Source organism: Falco peregrinus, chromosome 3 (genome assembly GCF_023634155.1).
Source record: "Falco peregrinus isolate bFalPer1 chromosome 3, bFalPer1.pri, whole genome shotgun sequence".
Taxonomy (NCBI): Eukaryota; Metazoa; Chordata; class Aves; order Falconiformes; family Falconidae; genus Falco; species Falco peregrinus.
The window spans coordinates 37,205,055-37,231,421 of NC_073723.1; the positions used below are offsets into that span (position 1 = coordinate 37,205,055).

The 26,367-nt window shown below is 41.7% G+C and overlaps 1 protein-coding gene across 9 annotated transcripts in view; it reads left to right on the top strand.

Annotated features, from left to right (window-relative positions):
- The window catches only part of PAG1 (phosphoprotein membrane anchor with glycosphingolipid microdomains 1), a 116,202-nt gene that overhangs the window by 16,000 nt on the left and 73,835 nt on the right, over positions 1-26,367 (top strand). For 3 of the 9 annotated variants that reach the window (XM_055799691.1, XM_055799689.1, XM_055799681.1), the window contains exons 2-3: positions 10,790-10,849; positions 25,104-25,202. The gene's annotated coding sequence lies outside the window, so the exon portion shown is untranslated. Of the gene's footprint in view, positions 1-7,577; positions 8,233-10,789; positions 10,850-12,516; positions 12,567-25,103; positions 25,203-26,367 lie in introns of those variants that run through there. The other 6 variants (XM_055799690.1, XM_055799682.1, XM_055799683.1 and 3 more) reach the window with 5 other exon arrangements.

The following is a 26,367-nucleotide window of genomic DNA, read 5'->3' on the forward strand; positions in this document are numbered from 1 at the left end:
TTCCTGCCACCTTCAGTTCCTGCCATCCTGCCTGCAAGCCCCTGACTCCACCATCTAAGTCTGTCCTCCCCCAAAACTAACTCATTCTTGATAAGATACTAATCTTCAGCATCCCTCTGGTTTGTGAAAGTGGAGAAAAATAATGGGAAAAATGGGTGCTTGGCCTTTTGGATATTTCACGAGAAGGCTGTATTATTTATAAATTATTTATGACTTTGAAACTACACGCTTTCTCCCCAGGTTATGTGTCTTGTATAACTGAATTGTATGATTTACCTTAAATTGCCCATCTGCCATGCATCGTGAATCTCCATACAGTGCTGTTTCTCCTCTCCTGTACGGCTTTCACTCATGGATAAGAGATTTGCATAAAATGATTTCTTCATGTAAATGTGATTGGGCTGCAGCTCCAGCATCTTGTTATAACGTGTGTACCAATCCCATTGAATTGCGCTAGCATCCACCTCACTAATTGAATCTATTTGTTTGTTGCTATAGTTTTGGGAATTAACAGGGAGCAGGATGCATGTACTGGTGTGCTTTTACTGCAGCTTTCATAGTCTTACCTTATCCTAAGGCTTCTTTGAAAAAAACCAAGAGGTGAGGGTTGAGGTGGGGGTCGGCAGTGCTGCAGCTCGTGCAGAGGCCGGGGTGGGAGCCAGGGGCTGAAGTAGGCTCCCCAGGGACCCCCTGGTTATCTGCGCTGGTCCTGAGCCAGGCAGCCAGGGCCCCTGTGGGGACAACTTGCCCAGGGCCAAGACAACCAGCATAATTAAAACGGTGCATAAGCTGGAGAGATAAGGAACCCTGCAGTTCTGGTTGGTGTCATTCAGGCTGCGATGTGAGGCTTGCTGGGGGTCTGTGAGATGCCAGGGTGTGTGAAGTCTCTGCCTGAGAACAGAGCAATTAAAGCACCTCACGGACTCTTCCTGCACCTCGCTGCTCCCAGCAGGCTTAGCCTTGCAGTTGTGGTTTGGGTTTTTTTTAACCCAAATCACTGGTTTTGGCTGAACTTCATTCTTGAAGAGCCATCATCTCTCAGGCTTTGCTTTCCTTGCTCAGTGTGATTTCTCTTTCTGTTCTTCCAGCTCCTTTAGTAGCCATCTTGTCCCAGCGTCTGTGATCTTCCTGGCTCTTCCTTGTCTCCCCTTTACCTGAAGCATGAATAAATCAGATAATGAGACACAGGCCAGTCATCCCTATTACTTTGTATTTGTATGCATATGTATGCCCTCACCCACTCCCTTTTCTCTCATCTTTCTGTCCTTTTCTACTGGAGGATGAGATTATCTTTTGGTGTGTATTTAGCTGCAGTATGAGTAGCATTGGCTAATGGTATACATATTTTGAAAAACTAGAGCTGTGTTGTAGTGTTCATTTGAGCTAGTAATGCCTAACAAATTGCCATGTAGCCTAGCTTGTAGTCATCATCAATACAATGTTTTCCTGCATTCAGGTTGTCATTGCATAGTTTTATGTTTTTGAAGTTGTAAAGGAAGATAAAACAGAGTTGGTACAGCCTCTAATAATTATTTAATGCTTTTTATACAAATGTTGATGTGTTCTAAATAATGGTTTATGGGAAAGATCTAGTAATTTAGGTAATGTTAATAGTGTTTTGATCAGGTGTGTTGTAAATGCAGAAGTTGGAGGGTATTTTTTTTTTTGAAGGCTTCTCCATCTTTCTATAATTATCAGATAGATAATATGAACTTGCCAGATCCAACGCGCTAATGATTGCCTTCCAGCTTTTAGAGAGACAGAAATTATACACTAGCAGTGTCTGAACGAGATTCTGCTTTGGTAGTGTAATAAAACATACAATACTGTGCCCTCTTGCCATTGCATAAACATCCATGATTACATCCTTGATCTTTCAATATAGAAAATAATGAAGATGAAGCTAAATTTACTTTAGGAGTACTCGAATGGCTATTGATGGCTTGGGAATGCTGGGTTATCAAGAGCAGATGAACTGCTCTGCTGTTGTCTGACACTTTGTGGGGGTGTCTCATGAATCATTTTCAGGTAAAAGGTAAATGCTCATACTGTCCAATTTTGCTTCTTTTAAATTGCTACATTTTTCAGCTTCGTCTGCAGATTTCCTGAAGCAAGCTCTCAGTGGCTGAGATGTGGGGTATTTTCTTATAGACAGTCCTTTTTTGAACTGGCTCTGAACTGTGCTGCCTGATTAAAGGCAAGTCTGCTAGGATCGAAGCATGCCATGATCATCTGCTGTGCTCTGTTCCACAGGAAATTTAGCGCTGCTCTGTGCTGGGCCATTAGGAGAAAGGTAGAGAGGACTGTGTTTGGGTAATATTCTTAAATATATCACATACTCTCAGTGCCTTGCAGTTGGGTCTTAACTAATGGGGAAGGGAGCACTTTGGCTGTTGTGCCACTAGCCATTTTATGAGGTTGCATCTTGCTGTATCTCACTTTTCAAGGAAAGATCTGAAGCCCACTAATACCTCTGTGATGAAGGGACTTCTTTCCAGTATTTACTTTCTTCTAAAACGCAGTCAGTATGGGAGATTACTACAGAGGAGCATGGAGACTTTCAGTCTTCCATACTTAGTGCCATCGCATTGGGATGGTGTGGGCAAAGGAGGAGTCTGAGGTAGCAGGTAAGCCTTTGGATGAAGAAGAAAAAGAAATCAAAAAGTGGTAGAAGCTGCAGCAACAATATTCCTGAATGTGCAAGAAATCATCTAATCCCTAGTTAATATAAACCACTCCTAAAATCACCAGAGCTTTTGAAATTGGTTTCTTCGTTTCAGAAGTGAGGGATGCAGCCCCAAGGCAAGGAATGGCATGGATTTACTGGGATATAGCTACAGAAAGGTCTCTGGAGATAGGAGACACTAACTTCACCTCTTTTTTTGGCTCAAGAACTGTGAAACAGATCACACGTTGTTGGAGAGTACTCTGCAGGACATGGGGAAATTCTGGGAGAAAGCTTCTGTAAGCTTGTTCCATTCTATTTATTTTGAAAATCCATACATTAGATACCACTGTTAATAGTGTGTGTTTTATACTGGTCAGTGTTAGAGGAGGTGAGGCTCAAGTTCTGCTGCACTTGTTTCAAGGTGCATATAGTAAACTCTTGCTGGATATCTTCATATCTTGCAGCTGGATTTCTCTAGCTAAGGTGAGGACGGAAAAAAACATTGTCTGAGGCTTTAAGAGTGATTTGGGCACAGAACCCTCAGTTCATGGGTAGCTAGAATACCAGGAAATAGACCTTTATGGTTTTGGATGACTGCTGCTTATTCTCATGCCTTTCCTTTCTCTCCCCCACCCTGGGTCTTCCCTTGAACTTGCTCGAGCTGATTATATGAAATTGGACTTCATTGGAATGACTGCAGGAGCAGCAAAGTCTCCCACACATACTTCTTTCCAGTAGCTAAGAGGCTGCTGTTGACATCTGAGTGTATTGCTGAGTTGCTTTAAAAATTACTTCTGTACTGGGTCATGGGACAGGTTTTCAGCACTGTATTTTACCCTGATGCATCTATAACTCTAGCAGCAGCCATCAGCAGCATCACTTCTGCAGCTTTTTCAACAGAGAAATAAATCTCACTGTCATTTTTCCTGGGCTCTGCACACCAGTTCAGTGAATTAAAATGCACAAAGAGAATACAGTAATAGGGGGTGGGGGGTGTACCTGCCAGCTACCATAGAAGTCATTAAGGGCATGCTTAGACTAGTGGGACCCAGGAGCACTCAGATCTGGGTATACACTGCATGTGACCCATCAAGGTGGGACTGGGGCAGGTGTGTCCCCCCTCTTCTTGTCTCTCTCCCTCCTTTGCAGTGTGGTTTCTGCAGGAGCAGCACCTGGATATGGGTTTCAAAGGGAGTCCCCCACACTCCTGCTTCACCTGGCAGCCTCTGGAAACCTGGGGAGGGCTCTAGTGGCAAAAAGACCAGAGTGTTTCTGGCAGGTTTTGGACCTTTGTTTACTTAGAAAGGTGTTTTTTTCACTTTCAGTCACAAGCACGAAAAAGGTCTGGCCACCCATGTTGCTTGCCTCTGGTACGGTTTGGGAGCCTTGTCCCTTTCTTGTCCAGCAGAAGCTGAGGGTCATTTATTCCACCCCCGTGGCTGTATCTGGAGAGCACTAGCTGTGCTACAGGCAGTGCAAGGATGGGAGGCATCAACACCCTGCAGAGCTGTAGCTGACTGCTCACAGCCTCCCACAGATGCTGGGTGTGAGAGATTACAGGGCAGGCAAGTCTAGTTTTCCATGGGGAGTACGGACTCCCTATGGCGGACCCTCAAGCTGTTGGTGTGGCTCAAGAAGACAGTTTGAACAAAACCCACAGCTCACGTGGTAAATTGGTATGACGCCCTTAAGAGGCACAGAGCATTATTGTTTCATATTTTGAAAGAACTGTCCTGTAATACCGGTCCATTTTTATTACCTACTGCTTTATGCTACTGGTGCCAGCAGAACTGAGAAATGAGATAAAGCAAAAGATATGTTCTAGCCCAGTTGTCCCTGAAGTGTGTATTTTATTGTGACTGCATATGTACACCCTCTGCTTTTGACTAGACCTGTTTCTTTCTACTTCTGTGTTGCTTCTCTTTTCCTAAGCCTTATTCTTGCCTCTTTCCCTCACTCACAGCTCCCCTAGGTGTATTTCCCTCCGCAACCACACTTGCCATTTTAGCAGTCTGTACATTTTCTCTTTTTGCCCAGAAGGACTTCCCTTACTTTGTTGTTTGCTTGACTCCCTGTTGTTGCCAGTCTCCCATCCATCATCTCAGGTCTCTGCTAGTGCCTCCTTAGCTCTGTGTCTTCCTGTCTCTGCCAAGCCAGTGCCACTCTCCCCTTGTACCAGCTGCATGTGAGATGGGTCTCAGCTCACCTTGTTTTCATCCAAACAGTTCCTGATCTCACTCTCCTTTTTCACCCATTTTTTTTCTCCTTAGCTTTTGCCTAGATTGACTTACTCTCTCACCCTCCTTCCTTCCTACACTCTTGCCCTCCTGCATTCTGCTTTTCTCCCTGACTTCTCAGCCAGATTTCCTTGCCTATCCCTAACCATCACCTTCCCCGCATATCTCTTGGTCCCAATTTTTCCCACTTCTCCTTACTCTTCTCCTGTTGCCTCACTTCTACGCCTTTTTCACAGGTTTATGCCTTTCCCATTTCAGAAGGCAGTAAAAAGCATCTCTCTGACATAAAGCTTTTTCCTAGGTAATGTCAAGTCCCTTGCTTCAAAAAGTAGTGATACTCACCCTTCTCAAAGAAAAAGACCTTTTGCCAAGACCTTCTAACTTGGGAAGTGAGAAGTACTTTTTTTCAGCGTTGTTTTCAGAAGTACATATCATTTTAGTGGAGATACTCAAAATTACATTTAGCGTGAGGCTGCCTTTTTTTAAGTTGAAAATTGTTCTGGAAATGGGGAAGTGCCATCAGCTGTAATAAGCAGCACTGCTGCCAGCCTCACCTCTGGTACTTATCATCAGGATATGCCATTACAGTTATCAAAGTCCGTTTTCTCAGGATGCTGACAAATACATAGTCTTGGGAAGATTTAATATGATGCTGCAATTTTTACAAGGCTCCCAGTAGAATCAGTTGTCCAAGGAGGAGGTGCGTGAGCAGTGAACTGCTGCCTACCTTGCGGATTTGTGAGAGTTAGCTGAGGAGTGAGAGCCCCACTTTTGAGTTCAGTACTGTTTGGGAGTGTGTGTGTGTCTACCTCCTAATCTTCCTTGCTCCAAGAATAGTTCTATATACATAAATAAAAAAAATATAAATAATAAAAAAAAGAAGACACCTCACAAATTACAGGAGCTTGTATCACCATAGCCTTCCCATTTTATAGAAGGGTCAGGCTGGGATGCTGGTATCCAGAAGAGGGTTGGCAATACTGCAGAAGATTCACAACTGTTGAAATAGATTTGGGGCTTTTTAATGGATAAAGTTGAAGAGCAGTTCCACCAGCCTCATATTGTGCAATGTCTCTCTGTCACATTGTACTTTTTCCCAGATAGTAGAAGGAAGACATGATCCCCAGTGAGTTAATAAGAGTATTTCTTCCATGCCAGGAAAAAAAAAATGAAAGGAAAAATGAGCTGCGTAAGATTTGCCTGTGACATTTAAAGTCTAAATCTGAGTTTGTCTGAGTAATTTATCTTTGGGTATTTGCAGGAGCAAGAGCAGGAGAATATGAATGAGTGCATCTCAGTTATGTCTGAGCTTTCTGATAGATAAAGAGAATTTTTGGTGGCTCCATCTGGCTGGAAGGTCTATCTGTGTGATCTTTTCTCCAGCAGATGGAAGACAGCACTAGGAGGAGTCCTTTGATTATCAAAGCATGGGAATTACTCTAGTGCAGTATCACCCTGAGACACCACTTTCTTTTAGTGACAGGTGATGTTTTTGGGATGTTGGAGAGCTCATTTTCCCCTGCTGCACTGAACATGTGTACACCAGATTTTCTTTAGCAATATTAAACCTATCCACCTTCTGTATCTGTTACTGATGAGGAAAGAAATGAAAATACAGAGTGTCTGTGCGGAGAACATAGCAAGTACAAAGGGACTGAAGGAAGAAGATATGTTTATCAACTTCATTAATATTTCTTTTACAGTCTGCTTGGATTCTTGGAGTTTCTATGAACTATTTTTTGAAACATGTAAAAGATGATTAGATAGACATTAATTGAGGTTTTTCCTGAGTGGAGAAGTTCTTTCTCAAAGAGCATAGCATTTTTTATTTCCCATTACAGTTGGCTTTCTGCTTGCACACGTTTGCAGTATCCCATTGAGCAACTCACACTTCTCTCAAGACTTTGCAATATGCAGTATTGCATGTGAACCTACCAGCAGTCCTGCATCCAGATCTTCCTTTAATTTCTAGGAATGACATTCAGCTTATTCTTGTGGATATGAGGAGTTAACTAATGGAGCCAACATCAGCTTTCTGTGAATTGCCTACCACTTTGGCCTGTTACCTTCTCCCTGTATCTATCAGAAGGCAGCTATTAGTGTCAGTCCTTGCTTGGAGAGAGGATGAGAAAGGACTGCAGCCATGGGAGCTGTGGTTCAGCAGAGTTTCCTCAGGTGCCTGGGGAAATGTCTGCTGGGGAAGACAGACTAATCTTTTCTGCAGTGAAGCATGTTCTGGTCCATGTGGAGGGGGGTCCACCTACCACATAGCACTTTTTGGGGATTGCTGTGTTTCTAACAGGTGTGACTGGAGCACTATGTTTATTCTTCATCCTGTACTTGTTTCTCATCTGTTTTTCCCCACAATCACACATCACGTAGAGTCGCTTGAAATACAGCTGTTTTCACCAGCTGCTTGCTGGTGAAAGGACTGGAAGGAATGCCGTATGAGGAGCAGCTAAGGACTTTGGGCTTGTCTGGTTTGGAGAAAAGGAGGCTGAGGGGCAACCTCATTGCTCTGTACAGCTTCCTGAGGAAGGGAAGTGGAGGTGGATGATGATCTCTTCTCCCGATATCCAGCAATGGGATGTGTGGGAATGGTTCAAAGCTGCATCAGGAGACGTTCAGACTTGACATCAGGAAACATTTCTTTACAGAGAGGGTGGTCAAACACTGGAACGGGCTTCCTAGAAAGGTGGTTGGTGCCCTGAGCCTGTCGGCATTTACCTTAACAACATGCTTTAACTTTTGGTCAGACATTGGACTAGATGATCATTGTAGGTCCTTTCCAACTGAAATATTCTATTTTAGTATTTTACACTGGCTATGCAGTGGAATTCACCTGTGCTAATGATATACAGCAGACCATGAGGTAACAAAAGCTGTGCCTGTGAGAGCATATTTGCCTCAGCCACCACTACCCTTGCTCTGCAGGAGGTTAGGAGAAAGTCGTTTGAGGTAGCCCTTCCCTGCATGCAGACTGTGCCTCTTGCAACTTATCTGTGCTTACCATTGCAGATCAGGGTGAAGAGCTAGCGTCTGAGTCACAGCTCTGTCCACATTCATAAAGATGCGTAGAGGTCATCTTTGTTATTAGGAAATACTCATATAGGGTGTCTCACTGTCCATCCAGATGGGTCATCATGTATGAACTTGCCCATTTTACTGCATAGCCACTGTAGCCTCATCTGTGACATTAACTTGTGTTTGTACAGTCAGTGCTTTGTTCCTCAGAAACCTGGAGCAGATCAGGAGCAGTCAGGTTTTGTGTGGGGTTTCTGAAGTGACAAGAATTATTTCTGTGGAGCTTCCCTGCATAATTCACAGGTACAACTTGCTACCCAGCCGATCACTGCCTGTTTAGTTTCACCTCTTGCTCAATCCTGGTTTTCAATGTGAAATTCTTAATCATAGTTCATGTCCTTTCTTCAGGAAATGCCATGATAGTAATCTCAGTGTTTGTCTTTTGCTGTCTTTTGGTACTCGTCAGCACCAAACAATACAGAGGGGACACTGTAACACTGAGCTTCCAACTGTCAAACCTCAAGATCCTGTTACAAAGAAATTAGGACAGCAACTGGGTTACTCTACAAGCTTTGATTAAAATGAACTTGTTTACTGCCTCTTAAATATTTTCTTTGTTTTATTTTAATTTTTATAAAACTTTTCCTACCTTAAGTAACTTTTGTAAACTTATTTTTCTATTAATACCCTAACATGGCTGTCTGTAATCGGCATGTGATTAATACATTTAATGGAGTTTTGGTCTTGAATGCAATACCTTTGGCACTTTTCCTGATTTTTTTCTCTGTGCAATTCATGTTGGCCACCTGAGACACTTTCTGATTTTTTTGGCATAACATACATTTTGATTTTGTAGTTGATAGCATTATTTTATCAAATAACCTGATAAATTGTTACAGCAAGACTGCAGCAGCAGCCAAAGCACTGATCCTTTCTAATGGTGCACTTTACCTCTGCTCTATTATCACTGCCCATTTCATTATTTGCAAGTTGATTACAGCTGCGTTTCTCAGGGGCTATGAAATATTCAGCAGCCCAGACTAGCCTGGGGAGAATTGCAGGCTTTGCAGCCAAACACCTGCCCTCAAAGGCAAAGAGGAACCAAAAACTTCTCATGTTTAAAATTGATGGGGAAATTCCTTCTTCGCTGTAGCTTTCCCACAACGCTGACTAGAAGTACATGCTAATTAAAAATTGTTGCTCTACTTGTGCTTGTCATTGGACAAGGGGAAGAATAAGAGTAAATATACAACTACTGCATTTCTGCCATACTTGCTTGGCTACAGCAAAGAAGGGGAAAAAATGTTGGTGTAATTCATTGCCTGTGTGAGGCAGTTGGTGTTCTGGGTGGAGTTGGGAAAAAAGCTCTCCATTAAGGGCAAAAATTAACACTACCGGTATGTTCTCACACTTTGTCTCTCTGGAGGACTAGCCAGGAATGATTGACTGAAATGTGCAATATTTTACAAAGTAGGAAACAGATAAGGTTTTTATAAACAGGATACTTCATCATTAAAGTAAAGAAACAATTGCTTTGACCTTGACACTGAATGAGTAAGGCCAGCATTGTGATAATTGAGAATGTAGCTAAGCAACAGTTCTCCAGGAGCTTGCACTGCTTTATTTTTAGTCGACTACACCAGTAAAGGGCGGGGGGGGGGGGGGGGGAAAGGAGGAGTTGAATGAGCAAAGCGACTGTTAATGCTTACAAAAAAGAAATTGTTTCTGTCTTTGTGCAAAAAGTTTGAGTTGTAATATGCACTTATACCGATTCTAATTTGGGTTTTCATCAGACGAAAGTAATTGAATCAGTGTATCCTTCTGTGGTCTGAACAAGCAGATAGTCTGACAGTATCTCTGATTTCTTAAGCTGCTTTACAGACTTGAGTCTCTTCTGAAAATTAATGGTGTAGAAGAAATGGCATATTCCTTCAGAAATAGTCTTATTTTATATCTGTTTCTGCTTACTTTGGCAGCAATTACATTTCCTAATCTTACTGGTTAGCACTGTACAGCCTTATTTACTTATTGCTCTAACTTTGGTTTAAACTAGCCTTAAAATACTATAGCAAGCTAGTTCCTTACAAAGTTAACGGTCTAAGACCCTTTAAATCTGAAATACGCATTCAGGGAGAGGAAAGTACTTTCTTCTAGCTAAGTCAATTTACAAACCAAGTTAGTTTAATTTTTCATGTAGGCAATGGAAAGAAAATCAGTCTGAGAAGTTTGACATTTTTATTATATAGGCATTGCAGGATTGATTGCAGCCACATGGCCACTCCATTATCCCATAACTGAAAGTATGTGTTGGAAGGCTGGTGCTAATGGAAGGTTTGCAACCTCTTTACCTCTCTCTGTTCCTGGTAAATCTCTCATCACTGACCTGGATGCTCTTTCTTTAGATAACAAACCAATACAATTACTAAGTAACACTGAGTTTCTGCTCATAAAACCCAAGCAGTTGCAGAAATCTCTCTGAAGATACAATCAATGCATGGCTATAAAATACCCTGAGTTTACATATAGGAGCCTTTAATTCTGTTTTGGTCTACGAAAGCCATATTATTGGCAACATTACATAGCTGAGAGAATAAAATTGTCCTAATTCTCAACCTAACTTCTTTATCAGATCTCTGAAAGTCAGAAGGTAGTAAACAGAGAAAAATAATAAAAAGGGTTTTTAAAACTGTATTAGTTTCTTGTGTTACTTAAATACAGGAAGGAAACCTTTTTCTAAAGTACTTTTCTCCGGATATGATTTAAAATCTGAAGAAATAGAGGATAATGTGTATTGTCTGTTATGTTCTTATAGTGTGGCATAATTGAATTCAGAATTGTGAACTTTTTTTTTTTTGCCTAGGAGGAAACATTTGTCGATATTGTGTATCACTTGAACATCAAGCTCTGCAGAGACTTGAAGGTAATTATATATGCAACTGCTTTTTATTTCCTGTGGTGGTCAGCTTGGCTTTAGTTCAGTTTTCTGTAGACCACTGTAATTTATGAACATGCCGGTGCTAAGCAATTAAACTGGGTAGCAGCAACATTACAGGTAGCTTTTACAGAAGCTGTAGCTTACACTTCATGATCCATGATGTGCTGTGTGAAATTGCCAGTGTGTGTGCATATGTATAAAATAAAGACGTGATACATTTTGAAAATGCAGTTGCTGTTTCCATGTGTTAAAAAGCAGCAGTACCAGTGCCAGCTGAAAGGTAAAATCAGCTGGATGTGGGCTTGTATATGACCATTCAGAAAGTCCTTCCTTTACCCCTCAGCATCCCAGTCTCATAGCTGGTTGTCTTCCTGGAGCTGTGCAAGAGGCATCACATGCTCTGCAGTGCTGGCACAGGCTTTCCTGCCCCAGGTGATGGGAATTATCATCAGTGGATCTGTTTAGGTCAAGCAAAGCAATGGCTGCCTCATTAGAAATCATCATCTTTGCTCACTTTGCCAACTGAAAAGCTGTTTCTGCTGTTGCAATTGCTGTAGGTGCCGCAGATCTATACATTGCATTTGGTTGTTTCAAAGCTTGTTTTGAAAGGTCTGTGTGGTCTCCATGGGTATGGACAGAAATTAAATAACAAAATAGACAGGTGGAGGTTCATATTTCATGTTCAAATTACAAAAAGCCCGCTGCGGAGGGTACAGAAGACAATACTGTGGTCAGGAAGTTAGTCTAGGTATGCATTCTGCAAAGCGTATCTGGTACATTTGTGTGGAGACCAGTGAGATCCAGTCTTCACTGTGTGGTCTTGGTGTCGCTTGTGTTCATTAACGGAAGGTCTGATGAGATTTGAGCAATGCCAAATTTATATTGGGTTGTCACTTGAATACTTAACATCTCCCAACACCTGGCAGATAGTTCATTTTCAAACACTGCAGTTATTTTTTATTCCAAGTATCCTGGCCTTTGCTGGGTGGCTGTTTCTAAGTGATCATAGAATCATAGAATCATTTAGGTTGGAAAAGACCTTTAAGTACGTAAAGTCCCACTGTTAACTCAGGACTACCAAGTCTACTACTAAACCATGCCTCTAAGCGATGCATCTACAAGTTTTTTAAGCACTTCCAGGGATGGGGATTCCACCATGTTCCTGGTCAGCCTGTTCCAATGCTTGACCACCCTTTCAGTGAAGAAACTTTTCCTAATATCTAATATAAACCTCCCCTGGGGCAACTTGAGGCCGTTTCCTCTTGTCCTGTCACTTGGTACCTGGGAGAAGAGACCAACACACACCTGTCTACAGCCTCCTGTCAGGTAGTTGTAAAGAGCAATAAGTGATGATATGGTACCACACCAGATTTGGTTGTATGTAATGCACTCAGATTGTGGCTGAGTTGACTGGGAAGATCTGAAGTCCCTTTCTTAGCACAGTGATAGCCTTGAAACTTTCCAGGGAACTGGTGCTTTGCTACTGCATACCGAGCAGGTGGTCATTACTTACAGGATAGTGATAATATCACAAGCAAAAAACTTTCAAGGTAACCACATTGCAATAACTGACCTGGTGCATGTCCCTAGCTTTTCCTAAAGGAAAGTTGGTTTGCTCAGACAAGCTAACTGGTTTAACTTTTCCTTTGCAGAAACAGAGTGCATCTCTCTTAATATACTCAGCTACAGCTTGTCTGACCAGGTACCTCCTTAGCTACAGTGATTGGTTGTATGAGTTTGTGTGGATATACTCCGAGTCTTTCTCTCACTCTCCTTTTCTATCTGTACGTAGCACAGAGATGCTTCAATGACAGATCTTGGGCCCATGAGAAATGCATGAATGTAACTGACGTATGATTCATAGAAACATTGCTTCTTGGTAATATTTGTCTTTAAAGTGAACGTAGAAGTCCACGAGCTTGGCCAGACACCTTGGAGATAAAATGAGTGTAAAATGAATTCAGTACTACTCATGCTTCTGGAGTCTTAGCTTGTGGAAGCCAGAGGACTGTGATGATTGTTTTTAAATCTCTCAAAGATAAAGTGTTTTAATCCTGAACTGTCATTCTCTGTAAAAGCTACTCAGATCTGGAGATGAACCACCTCTGAAAGGTGAGGGGGCTTTCTCTCTTCCCTTTTGACTAGCTCATCATTTTGTAAATATTTTGCAATCTTTTTGCAATAAAAATGCATTGGTGACTCTGATGTGTGCCTAAATGACCTGGATAACCTGAACTCTTGCACAGGAAATGAGAAACGATGAACAGGCTATCATGCCATGTAATCCTCCATCAGCATTAGGCAGCAACACAGTGCCATCTGAGCACAGCTGCAGGTCCAGCAAGTTATCCTTCCAGCTCAAAAAAGCTGTGAATCTTAGAGCTGGGGAAAGAAAAAAAAAAGTTTTATTTGGGTTCTAGAGCCTTTTAAAAATCTGGATGTAGTTCTCTGATCCCATTTATAATACTGCCAGAAACAGCTGTTTGGCCTTGACTGAGGCTGGAAGGTGAGGACAGGATCCTTTCAACTGGCTGTGTTGGTGGAGACATAGTATTAAACTTTAGCCTGGCGGCTTGGGATTTTTGACTGTGTAATACACAAACAACCCCGCCATGGGTGAGCTGACTGGTTCAAAGTGAGACTGAAGGAAGTACCTTCAGATGGAGGTGGGGAAGGCAGGTGTGGCCTGTGATGAAGGAGGCTGGTGAACTGAGGACTTGTTTCAGCCAGTCAGGCTGCTGAGGGTCTCAGTGTGGAACCACATCTCCAGGCACGGCACGCACAGAAGGGTCTGGGTATTTCACTGAGGGGTTCCTCCCCAGAGTTAGTATGGCTCTGCCACATCAAGGCCAAGAGGTTACAGCCAGTGTCAGTTTTAGGAAGCATAGCTCTTTATTTAAATAGTATCAAAAGCATAAGAAAGTGCGAATCAAGTGGTCACTGGTCAAGTGTCCAAGGTCAAGCGATCCTGTCAGCCGAGGGCTGGCAGAAGTATGCGCTGTGCAGTTGTTCCGTTAGAAGTGGAGGAATGGCGGTTTCCTGTGATAGGTGCCATGGGGTGAGGGATGCGGGAGGGGTGATGAGCAGGGCAGGGTCTCTTGGGTTGGTCTCTGTAGGAGGACAGCTGTGTTTGCAGGCTCCCCCTGGCAAACTTACATCTCATGGAGGACACAGAGGCCTGTTTTGATGTGCATGGTGGCCATTGCTGGGCTTCGCAGAGGTTTGCCCTGTTCCCTGTGTCTCTGCTGTTGGTTGTCTGGCCTGGCACTGGCATGGTGGAGGCACAAGGCGTGTGGCTGAAGGAAGATGTGTGAGGCAGTGAGCTCAGTGCCAGCAGGAGAGGGCTTGCTGGCATCTGAGCTCTGATCAAGACTGAGGGAGCAGGGTCAGGAGCCTGGCCGTGCCCACCACCAGAAAGGCAGCAAGAGGGGATGAGGAGGTGCTTCTCTCAGAGTGGCTGGTGCATGGGACACATGGTTCGCTGCTTAACATTTATAGCTCACCTGTGTTGGAAGTTACTCAGGAATAGCTGCTCTGCTTTCGGTTCCCATCTTACCCCTTTCCCTAATAACATCCACGTGCAAACAGCCCACCACTGCGCCCAGGCTGGGGTTTGTATATATACAGCATTAATAAAGAAACACACAAGCCTCAGCCTGAGCCACCTCTGTTTTGCTTGTGTGGGTTGTTTTTTTTTTTTTTTTTTTGGGGGGGGGGGGGGTCAGGGTTTTGGTTTTTGTTTCTTTGTGGTTCTTTTTTTTTTCTTGGTGGGGGTTTTTTATGTCTTTTTTTTCTGGGAAGCCCTCTCTCCTTGTCTTTTAGCATTTTACTTTGAGTTGGTAAAAGCATTTTCTCTCTGTGTTGATGTTAATGGGCTCCGCTGTGTTGGCTAGCATGAGCCTCAAGACATCTCTTATCTCTGCTGCCATCAGCGGTAGCTTCTGCATGTCTGCAGGTTTCCTTCCCCAAGATGTCAGGTTTTCCCTATGCTTTCTTTAGATTGCCCTTCCAGATGGCCAGCTCTCCTGCAGGAGTAAGAACCCCCGGGCAAGGGCACTCAGCTGCAGCTCCTCAATCTGAAAGGGTCATAAATACGTGAAGTTTGTGCTTTTCATTACACTGAACGTAACAGGAGGAGCTGCCATGTCAGCATGCTCCCAAGGGGAGGATCTGCACAACAGCAGGGGGTTGAAAAAAACCTTTTGAGAGCAATGTCCCTGGGCTGGGTGTTGGTGACTTGCAGTCAGTGATCTCAGAGTTCATCCGTGGGTCTGACTGTATTTGCTGTCTTGCCCTTACCTGTTTCCTGCCTCCTTTGCTGTTTGCATGGGCATGTTGCTGAGCCTGGGTGCCTGTGGCTGTTCTGAGGGCTGCTGGCAGTGAGCACCAGCAGCTTGCCCCCTGTCCCAAAATAACCCAGCCACCTCCTCACGGAATTCCAGCATTAGGTTGATGTTTGTGAGGAACATGGTGGCAGGTGACATTTTTGAGGAGGTGAGGATCTGTGAGATTTCAGCCCCCTGACCCTGGTGAGCTGGGAAGGGAGGTGATACGCCATCAGCAGGGCCTGAGTGCTGCTGAGTGGCACAGCCCAAGCTTTCATGGTGCCTGGAGGATGCCTAGGTGGAAAGAAGGAGGTGCCGGAGTCAAGCTTGTGCAGGTCCACCTTAAGTCAGGTGTGGGAAAACAAGTGAGCAATCGATTGCTAGGATGCTGCTCACGATGTGGTGTGCTTAACATAACACGCCTTCTCAGATGTAATGTAAAGGAATTAAAGAACCACCTCACAAGAGGAGTTAAGGTTGTTTTATTTATCTATAGATAAATACTTGTGTATAGATATTGTATAGAAGTGGAGCGATTCAAATATTCTTGCGGCGCGTTTGCATCTGCAGGGCTACAGCGGTGGGTGTCTGAACCATGAACTGCGCTGACTGCAAAAATAGGCTTACGTTGCAGGAATGACTAAGGCAATTACAGAGCTGCATGAATGATTAATTTACCCTGCTTTTGTTTTACTTTTGATCCCAGGCCCTCTTAAAAAAACCAAAGCAACCCAAAAACAACAAAAAAAGCAATTTTGGAAGAAGTTGTTTTTAAAATAAAAAATAAGTGTTGTAATAACAGCTTGACTACGCAGATGTGCACCAAAACTACTCCAAGAGGAACAGAATAAAAAATCAGTTGCTACCATATCTGTAGCATGAATATTTGAAATTTGTAGACAAGTAATTGCCAAATACTTCGCAATCAGAGTATCTATTCACATTTTAGGAGGATAATGTTATTCTTCAAAGAAGATATGCAGTGACATAGTGGTAGTGCTTTCTCAATAGCTCTCCTTTAAGCTCAGTTTAGAAATCATTTGTTTTGATGTTAAAATTACTCCACATATTTGAGACAGACTTCAGCTGAACAACTATCTAACACGTGCTAGACACATATTGATTTTATTGTCTTGGCCCAACGTTTCCCCTGGGCATCATATTATTTATTCATAAGTAGAAATGATGTCTGACAGGCAGTTAGAAGGGTGTAGAGCTGTAGTCCAGAAACAATGTGAAAACCTTTGCAAGGACCCCAAGAAATCAATGTGGTGATGCTAAAGAGCAGCCTTTTAATTCTGAGCACACATTCTTGCAATCATTCAGTGTGGAAAAAGAAATTTAAATAACAAATAGTTACTATTAAAACTGCAGGCCTAAATTTTCATTCATCTTTATTCCAATTATTCGAGCCAAGGTGGAAGTAGGACTGAAGGCAGCTCGCCAAGCCCAGACACCTTTCAGCCATAAAGCAGGCTTGCTGCTCTAGCCCTAATTTGCACATTTGTATGTAGATTTCTGTTGGAAGTAAGATATTTTTATCAATAAAGATTTAAAACCCGAACATTGTTCAGAGAGCCAAGATATTCCTAAAATCTGCATGATTCATAGCCACTTACTCTAATTGATTGTTAGACTGATGTCTGTACAGCAGATTAAAATAATAAATAGCTGGTATTTTTAGAATGTGAGTTGAAATATTTTGATAAGCTAGTCATTGTGATAGACCTGTTTGAAAAAAATTAGGCAAAAGGAGATTTGTTCTGATTTTGTTCATTCAAAATTAGATCACAGCATACTATCAAGCAGTATTTGCTGGCGGAAGAGATAATTTTATTTCCAAAAGTGTTTTGTCCACTGAAAAAAAAAAATCAAGCTCACAGGTAATCTTAGGAAAATTTTTAGCTGACCTTATAGTTTTCTCAGCAAGATAAATAACTTTGTTGGAGTATTATATTTGAAATGAGGTAGACATCTGAATATCTTTTCAAATCAGGCCACTATGGAATTTGTTTCCTGTTATTTAAAATACTGATAATGCTGAAAAGTCAAAAAATAGCACAACATCATGTAATTAAATATTTCATTTTAATGTATAAACACAAGGGAGCTGAACTAAATTTGTTCTGGTGTTTCTTGACTTTCTAGTACTTGACTTTGAACCTCAATGTTCATTGATATATGGGGTTGGGAATTTCAAAATTTGCTTTGCATATTTTGAGGGGGAGGGGAAATATAAGAAAAGAAGTAATTTCAACTCTATATGCATGAAAGTTACTGCTTTTCTCTTGGTTAATAAGAAGGTCATGTTATTTACAGTGAAATCAACGCACGCATTAACCTCGCGGAACTAAGAAGTTAACATGTATTCCTTAGATTTAAGGTCTGCAGAACACCTTATAGTCATTTCCCCCAGGGAAGGCTTTGACCTCTTCAATCCTGAAACATCACAATAAATGCAATTTTAAATCACTCAACTGGGACAGCATAATCTGCGTCCGTCCAGAATAAGTAAGAGTGCCTGAGGCGTGCACATATTTTTATTTTATTTTTTCCCCAGGAAGTGGTATGGTTTTAAAAAGAGGGGAAAAATTCGATACCTCTTGGTATCGAATCTAGGAAATCTAGGTATCTTCTAGGAAATCAAACGTATGAACTTTCGCATTTAGTGTTCTGACATATGAAGATGGCATTGGGGAGGCACTACAGTGTTTTCATATGCCTGTCTTCCATGGATTTGAAAATCTAATTTCATTTGACTATATCTGAAGGAAGTGTAGCAAAAATGACATTTTTCTGGGCTATTGTACATGTTGCAATGGGCCCATTTTTTACAGTTGCTATCTGATGAGAACTTGAAGTCATGAAAATACTTCATTTCTCAAAAATGGATGCACTTTGATTTGCTCTTGCCAATGCTTTTGAATGCTGCTGTTAACTTGCAAGAGTTACCATGTATTTGCAAGTAGGTTTTAAATAACAAATTTACTGCATAGCGTTAAGAACGTCTGAATGTTAAGTAGCAACTTTAAATGTCACTTTTCCAAACTGTTAAACTACAGCTGTAATAATAATTCTTTTAATCTATTTAGATAGCTGATAGCCAGTCGATTGATGAGGTTTGTTCATCCAAAGCTCAACTGCATCTCTCTGCCTCTCTGATCTGTTTTCTTAATTTAGTTCTGTCATTACTGTTGTCAGGAACACAACTCTTTGCTTTTGACAGCAGAATATCCACCCCCAGATAAAGCACTAAAACATGAATATACGCATTTTCTGCTTCACCAGCCTGGAGTGCTCTTTGGGACCCTCAGGCAGAGGAAGCCTTCACCAGAGCTGGTCACCTGAGGTCCCGCTCTAGTCAGGGGAGGGAAGTAGCTACTTTTAGGACATGGTCCATTTAGCATCTTTTGAAGGCTTATTTTATTGTATGGTGAGTTGCATCTTATAAGAGCCTTATCAGGATGCTGTAGGGGATGCTGACAGGAGTGTATGTGCCCAGCTGTGGGATGGAATTCAGCTTCAGACTGACACACACATAGAGTTACTTCTGAGCAGCTGGGTCTTCATGTGGATGCAGCATCTCTGTTCAAGTCAAGACACCCTCCATCAAGTGGAGGTGTCATCCCTGCAGCTGGTGGAGCCTGGAAAGCAGTGCCACTCTCCCTGAGCCAGGTGCTGCTCTGTGGGATCTCTTGCTACAAATGACCAACAGGGCTGGATGGGACACAGTGTTCTGGGGCTCAGTGTGCTCTTCCAACCTACAGTTACTTAGGACAGTGATATATTAACAAGCTGGTGTGTTACCTGTTGGCTTCCCTTTGGATGTTGATTCTTACTAGCTTTTAAACAACATAGTGAAGAGCACAAAGCAAAAAAAGAAAAAAAAAAAAGAAAGGTAAGCCATATTTTAAACAAGCATTTCATTGTTAAGGTTTATCTGAATACAGTACAGCAAAAAGGGTTTCCTTAATTTTGCAATGGTGTTGTGTTCCTAAAATTTTTTTCTTCTGATGCTTTGCTGGAACTTTTGATGAGACATGGTTGATTTGGAAACCAACATTAAAAAGGTCATGTATGGGAAGAAGGTGTCTGTTGCCTTTTTTCCCCTAAACAATAATTCATCTGATGTCAACATGTCTTTGGTGAAACACCTTGCCTCACCAAACAGATATTTTCAGAGGCGTAATGAGAGGCTGGGGGATACTAGGCCCTCCTCACAGGTCAGTTGGATAAAAGGCAGCACTGTTGTTGATATTGTCATCTGCTGAAAGGCAAATGTGTTTTGAGGCCAGGGTTTGTTATTGAGCTTAAATGGACCCCAGATGTCTCTGCTGTCTTAACTTTGTAAAATGGCTGAGCTAAGGAGAGGACAAAAAATATTATCTGAAATATTTTCTAACAGAATTAAATAGCAAATCATATGTAATCATATGTAATCATATGTAAATCAATTTTAAAAGACCAAATTAGCTGTAGAACACAGAAGTTTCCAACCATTGCATACAGATATTTTAGGAGCCATTAGAAGGTAGTAACTCATGAAAACCAATTTAGCTAATGTCTTGGGATTGAAAAATCAACCATGAAGGATGCTGAATAAGGCATGCTTCTCCCTCCAGAGATGTCAGTGGACTGAAAGGTGTTTAGGAGCCAGCCCTCAGGATGCCTGTGGTCATGAAGCAATGCCACACCTCAGTCTCAGCATGGTCTACGTGTGGCTTGTGTAGCTTTTACCTTGTTCAAACCTGCTGTACAAAGAAATTTGTTTGCTTGAGCATTTCTGTAATAGGTATCTATTGCTTTTATAATAATGGTAGTAAGAATCAGCCTCATTTCATATCCAAAGCCCTTCTGGCCCACCCCTCCACATATCCCCCAGTTCACCTGCAATATCAGCTTCATCACTGACCTGCCATGTATTCAAACCGGTATCCGTGGGTTTTATTCACTGCTGTTGCCAAAATTAAGGATGAGCTGTGGGCAGACATCAACACACTTAACCTCATTTTCTCCTTTTAAATCCCTTCTTCTAATCCCCTCTGCTATAATCCCTGGGGAAAAAAAAAACCCTAGGTTAACAATGTGTTACAGCCACTGCTTCTTATGTTGACTGATGCTGTTTCTTTGTTTCCTCCTACTTCCTTGTCAACCATCCACTTATTGGAGTGTTTTTATGCTTAAATGTGACTGTCTGAGGCAAGAACCACGTTTTTTGTTCTCTCTGAGCCAGCCTCCAGCATGCCATGTATGGGACTCCTGGATGCTACCGTAATGCAAGGAAGAGAAAATAACAGCTCAGTGTTTCACAGCTTGTATGGGTTTTTTTCATAGCACCATGTAGGAAAATGAATGTTGTTATCGTATGGCAGGTGAAATTTGGTAAAGTAACTTGGAAATTAAAGAAATTTGGAAAGAAGTAACTCAATGTGTGTGTCTCAGTCTGAAGCTGAATTCCATCAAACTTTCAAAGGTGAAAAATGAACATTAATAAGAAATGTTCTTACATTATTTCTGTTTATTTTGAATGAGCTGGAATACAGACACTTTTTTTCTTAAGGGCTTGTGGCATTCTCAGTATTTGATATCAGATCTCCCAACACTTCTGTTTGCAGGTGTATGTTCAGCACTGCTGCAGATGAGGACTGTGGGAAATGGGAGATTTGAGTATGGATGGGACATTTGCTTACTGTTTTCCCAAGCATCCATAGGAGCTCTTTACCAGAACCTATGTCCTTAATTTAATCATAACACTTCCTCAGGTCTCCTGCCACAATGACTTTATGCCTTCGGGATTACGGAACAAAGGGAACATAATCCTATGAGCTGGCAGTACTCAGAAAATCAGTAATATAGGAGCCTTCCCCTACACCTTTGTTCATATACCCCTACTGTCTAGACCACCAGCTTTCACATGAGGGCATGCTGCGTGCCTGGGCCACAAGGACAGGCTGAGGCAGGACAGCAGGTGTTAGGAGCTGTGCTTTCAGGGAAGCATGTGTTTTGCCACAGCAGGCACATGCATGTGGCAGCGTCACAGGCTCTGCATGCTGCTGCAGCACTCAGCTGAGCCCAGGTGGCTGCTCCTCTTGGGAGAGCATCAGCCTCGGCAGATTCGGGTGGGTTTGTGCTGGGACCACAAAGGGTTCCTCTGCACCTGCATCACGTACGGAAGATTTTTACACCAGTACTATTGAAATAAAAATATTATAATGAATATAAAATAATCATTTTTACATAAAATACCTTACTGGTGTTGCTATGCTGTAGTTTTCTTAACATTTGAGTTAAACTTCATTGTCTTCTATCATTTCTAAAAGGGTTACATTAATTGGAATAGTACATTCAAGTCAAGAAATATTTGAGGGACAATAGTCTTCCTGTAGATCTCATATCTCATAAAAAATCTCCCGAGTGCTGTTAAAAGCATTTGCTTCCTTTTATTGAAATGTAGGGCCCACACAGAACACATGCCAGTGTAGGGTGGGATAAAGTTTTAGCTACCATTTGGGATAGGAATATTGTAATTGCCATTGAATCTATTTTTTAATATCTCTATTGGCAAATATGGGGGTTGAATTCTTATACAGGGATTGACAGTATTCCCTTCCTGAAATCATGCTAAATCTCAATATATGGGGTTTTGGTGTATAGGAACATCACGATTTTAAATGTCACTATCACTGACACTTTTTGAGATAAGTAACATATACCAAGGAGAAACTAAACTTCCTTTTCAGTGGTGTAAATCCTCTTTGTGATGCCTTTAGATGAGCTGTTATGCTCTCTCAATAAAGCAGATACTCTTGGACTTCCAGGTACTTTGCATCTTTGGCATGGAGAGTATCTTCATTTTGCATGATAGACTAAGAGGAATGCATCCATGTCAGGTTGACTGAGTTGACGATGGTGGATTGAGGTTGCTGGCATAGGTTGGCAGAAAAGTTACTGAATAGGAGAAGACATTATTTACATGTCTTCTGTATTTGCAGGATGTTTGTCAGTATGTGCATGTGTAATGCATTTCTAATTGGTGCTTGAATAAACATAGGCAGGGCTACACTACAACACTTTTTACTGGTGTGAAAGAGGTCGTGGTGTGAAAAGTTAAAATATACAAAGTTCAGTCTCTAAAAATACGTGAAATAATACATTTCTTGCTTATTGAGGAAGTCATGTAATGGATCCAGAAATTGAAAAGATTTAAAACCACAAAATCAGAAGTATTAGATCAAGCTTTTCCAAACTGAATTAAAATATATTTGAAAGGAAGATCTCTAAGATGCAGCAGAGTTAGTTTATTTTTGTTTCTCCAGAAAGTCTGAACTGGACCTCTGTGTTCAGGGTTGAGGAACAGTTCAGCACTCTTGGGACTCCAGGTGCAGGGACTTCCCTCCCTGCGGACAGTCAGCCAAGCTGCCCGTTACGATAGCACTTTCTGTCATGCACATGCTGGGCTACTCTCTGCCACTCTCGGACCATCAATTCAGTTTAAGCAACTATCACATTGTAGCAGCTTGGCTTAGTAGTGTCTTGACCCCTCAGTTATGTTCATCACTGTGACTAAAACCTACTATATTCTCTTCCAGCTATTTTTTACATGGTGTAACTTAATTGCCACTTGGGAATTTAGGTTGACTATTGTTAGCAGTTTAATCAGTGAAATATCCACATAATACCTAGTTCTTCTAAAGAAAGTATTGAGCACTCTCTGCCTTGACAACACCAGGAATGGATGTGGGCTTGGGCTTTCAGCCTTACCTCTGAGTGTTCTTATATCTGTTTTATTAAGAGACTGTATCTTGTCTGAAGCCATCAAAACCTTTTAACTTTTAAACTTTACGGCCATCCATTGAACAAAGCAAGCTGCAAACATGCCATTGAATATAAATTTTCTTCAGAGCTACTGATGGACTTTTCTTCAGAGCTAGTGAAGCTGTAGCCTGCAACTTGCTTCGAGGTAACTGAAAAAAAATGGGAAGCATCGGTCCTATCAATATACCATCGCTATGCTTCTATTTAGAGGCCTTTTAAGCCTGCCTTTGCAAATGATGCCTTAAAGCTTTTAATGTTCTTGCACTGCAAGAAGCTGAGCAACTTTTTCAGTGCTTATTCACAGCATGTACTCTTGGCATATATTCCTGCAGTCCACATCAGGCAGAAATCCCTCTCAAATGAAATGGGCTTTTTGCCTGACACAGTCTCTCATTCTAACTAAACTAGCAGTAACAGACTTAACTATAAATTATTTTTTACTCTGTGCACATTCCCTAATAATTACCCTGAACTAGTAAATATTTCATTGTATGAGTGAGATACAGGAGCTTTTAATTCTTTAAACTCAGCAACCGTCTTTCATTTCAGGACTGGTTCTGTTGGAAGAGGAGTTTGGTTTGTTTTTATAGTAAAAGAGATCACTCTTGAAAGCAAACCTGAGAGTATAATAGGGGCGCTACTTTATGAAATTACTACCTTATAATACATTAAATTTGGATTTCTTCCCCACTGAGCACCTTCTGCATTAGAGATTGGGGTGGCCAGGTCTAGGAGGGCTGGATTCTTTTTTTAGTGCTTTTATTTATCAGGTATGCATTAATATTTAGAAGAGGCTGATTCATGCTGGACTACATTTTCAGTATGGATTTAATTCCACCAGGAATCAGGGTAGTGGAACGTGGTGCATGGCAGCTGGCACAACAGCATTTTTAATCAAATGATAGATTCCAGCTGGTGGGGAGTCAACTGAGTTCTATAGCAGACGTGACTTAATGCCGATCTTCCTTATTTCTTCAATAAAATGCATTACCTTTGCATATTAAGCAAATGTAAATGGAGGAAGGGAAGTGATGGAAAGCAAATTTGTAGGTTTGCTAGAAATAAAACTAATCATTGTAACTTCCTAAGATGAATTAAACAAGGGAGAATGTGGGGTTTTGTGTTCTGAGTGATAAATTAACTTGGCCTCCTCTCACATGTCATGAAATAATTTCTGGTTTGCAGGTGCGCTTGTGATTGCAAGGTTCATTTGCTATACTCTGTCCTTTAATATTGCATTTGGTGCTTTTTAGCTGCCTACTCCTGTCACTGTCACCAGGCATCATCCTTACGCTGGTCGTCAGCCTCTACACGGTACTTGCCTGGCTAGGTTACAGTGTGGTGGTGTGAACAATTAATGCCAGCAGCAAAGTGGGGGTCTGTCTGGTGTCACTGAACTGAATATTGTTTCAGACAGGCCTTTTCCAGTAATGTCTTTTTTTGTGCTCTCACTAGAAGTGTGAAGATTTTGGTAAGATTCAGATAATGAAGATCTTACCAATACATAGACCTGAAAGAATGTAATTGTGCTGTGAAGCCAAATGTAATGGTACTGGAAAGGTCAGTGCATACTGGAAAATGTCAACAGGTGCTGCATTGTCAATGATTTTTCTTGTTAGCTTCTATCCCACAATCGAAGCTTAGTGCTTAGCCAGGACAAGTGACTTATTCATTACTTGATGCTCACGGGGGCTTAGTTCATGCTGTTGAAAGAAATGGCAAATGCCACAAAACCCCCATATGTTGGCTAAGGCTTTTCATCTGGTTTTCTCCCCATCTGGAAGCTGTAGGTGACATATGCTGACGAGTTGTCTTTCTGTTATTTCGCTGTTGGGTGTCCACAGAACCGAGGTGAAGTTCAGCATCACCTCACCAGAAGCAGCAGGGTCTTGGTGGGAGCAGGTGTCTCGCTGTCCTGTCTGGAGCTGACAGGCATGAACCTTTGAGGAGCTGATAACTCCCATCCCATTAGCTGGAGCTGCAGAGCTTTGGTATTTCAGAGTCCAGCCTGAAGGTAAATAGAGTATGAAAAAGCATGTCTGATGTGTGGAGACCCTTTCTGAGCGGAGTGATCCCTGTTCTCTCCTTGTCCCCCTGAGGTCACTTGTTTCAGTCAGGAGCTGCTGCACAATAGCAAGATCAAAGCCACTGGAAGCAATCAGACCTCTTGATGACATCTGCTGAAAGTGTGCTACAAGGTAAGCTTTCTCTTTAAAACAATAGTTTCTTTTTACTTTATTTGTGTGTTCAGAACTTCATCCTTGGCAAAGGTCCTATGGAAGAGGAGTACTAAGGAGTATTTTTATGTAGATGTCTGCAATTAACATAAATCATTAATCCAAGCTAGCAAGAGAGTATTGATTGCAGTGGTTTTGCACTATTTTCTGACAAGATGGAAAAGGGGTGAGAGAAAAACAAAGCCAAATTGATCTTACAATTTCAGGAGTGGTCTTGAAAATAAAAATATTCACATAGCTTCTATTTATTGCCTGTATTATTTCCATGATGCTTCTGTACTTATTATCTGTTTCTGACAGCATTGCAGCATATACCTTTTGTGTTAGGTTTGGTTTTGCCATGTCAGTTGCCTTGTTCCTCGTGTAACTTAGTGATGCCATGAGTAAGTTTAAAATGCTTCTGGATGTAGAAAATGCACAGAAAAAGAAAAAAGTAGTCTGAGATATGGCAGAATAATAGGAGTTTGAAGGAGATACTTAGGTAAGCTATATGGCAGATTAATAGGAGTTTGAAGGAGATATTTAGGTAAGCTTTTGTATTTAATATTATGAAAAGTTCATATTAAGCTTCTGTTGTGCATTGCTAGTTCAAGAGGTGTGCTGGAACCCTGGTTTCTTGTGTCTGCGACTGGTCAACCCCCCGAATTTATTTTGGTGCAAAATGCTAGATTAGAAACTTCCTTTTTTTCATACAGCAGCTAAACTGGGCCTTTTGAAAACAGTAATGAAACAATATAGAGAGAAATTCATCCCAGAGCAGCCAAGTGTATTTTGGCCAGGCATTTTCCTGTAGCACCAAGAACCCAGCCTCAGCAATCTTGTCTGACACATCCTGGACAAGTGCTGTATAACGCAGTCAGCAGCTTTTGGACAGGAACATGTATTTCCCACTTTCTCCTACTCTCTCTATTCATCTGGAAATCTTAACCCACGTCTGGGAGATATTTCTAACTTCAGCTTTCTTAAGCGGTGACATATTACTGCGGGACATTTCAGTCACCTTCAATTTCAAACCAAATTTAAAAATGTGGAGCCATCTTTGGTGATTTAAACTAACCTGAGCAAGCAGTGGATGTGTTCACATTTTTGGAAGAACCCTGTTTGTTAACAGGCTTTACGTTCTCTA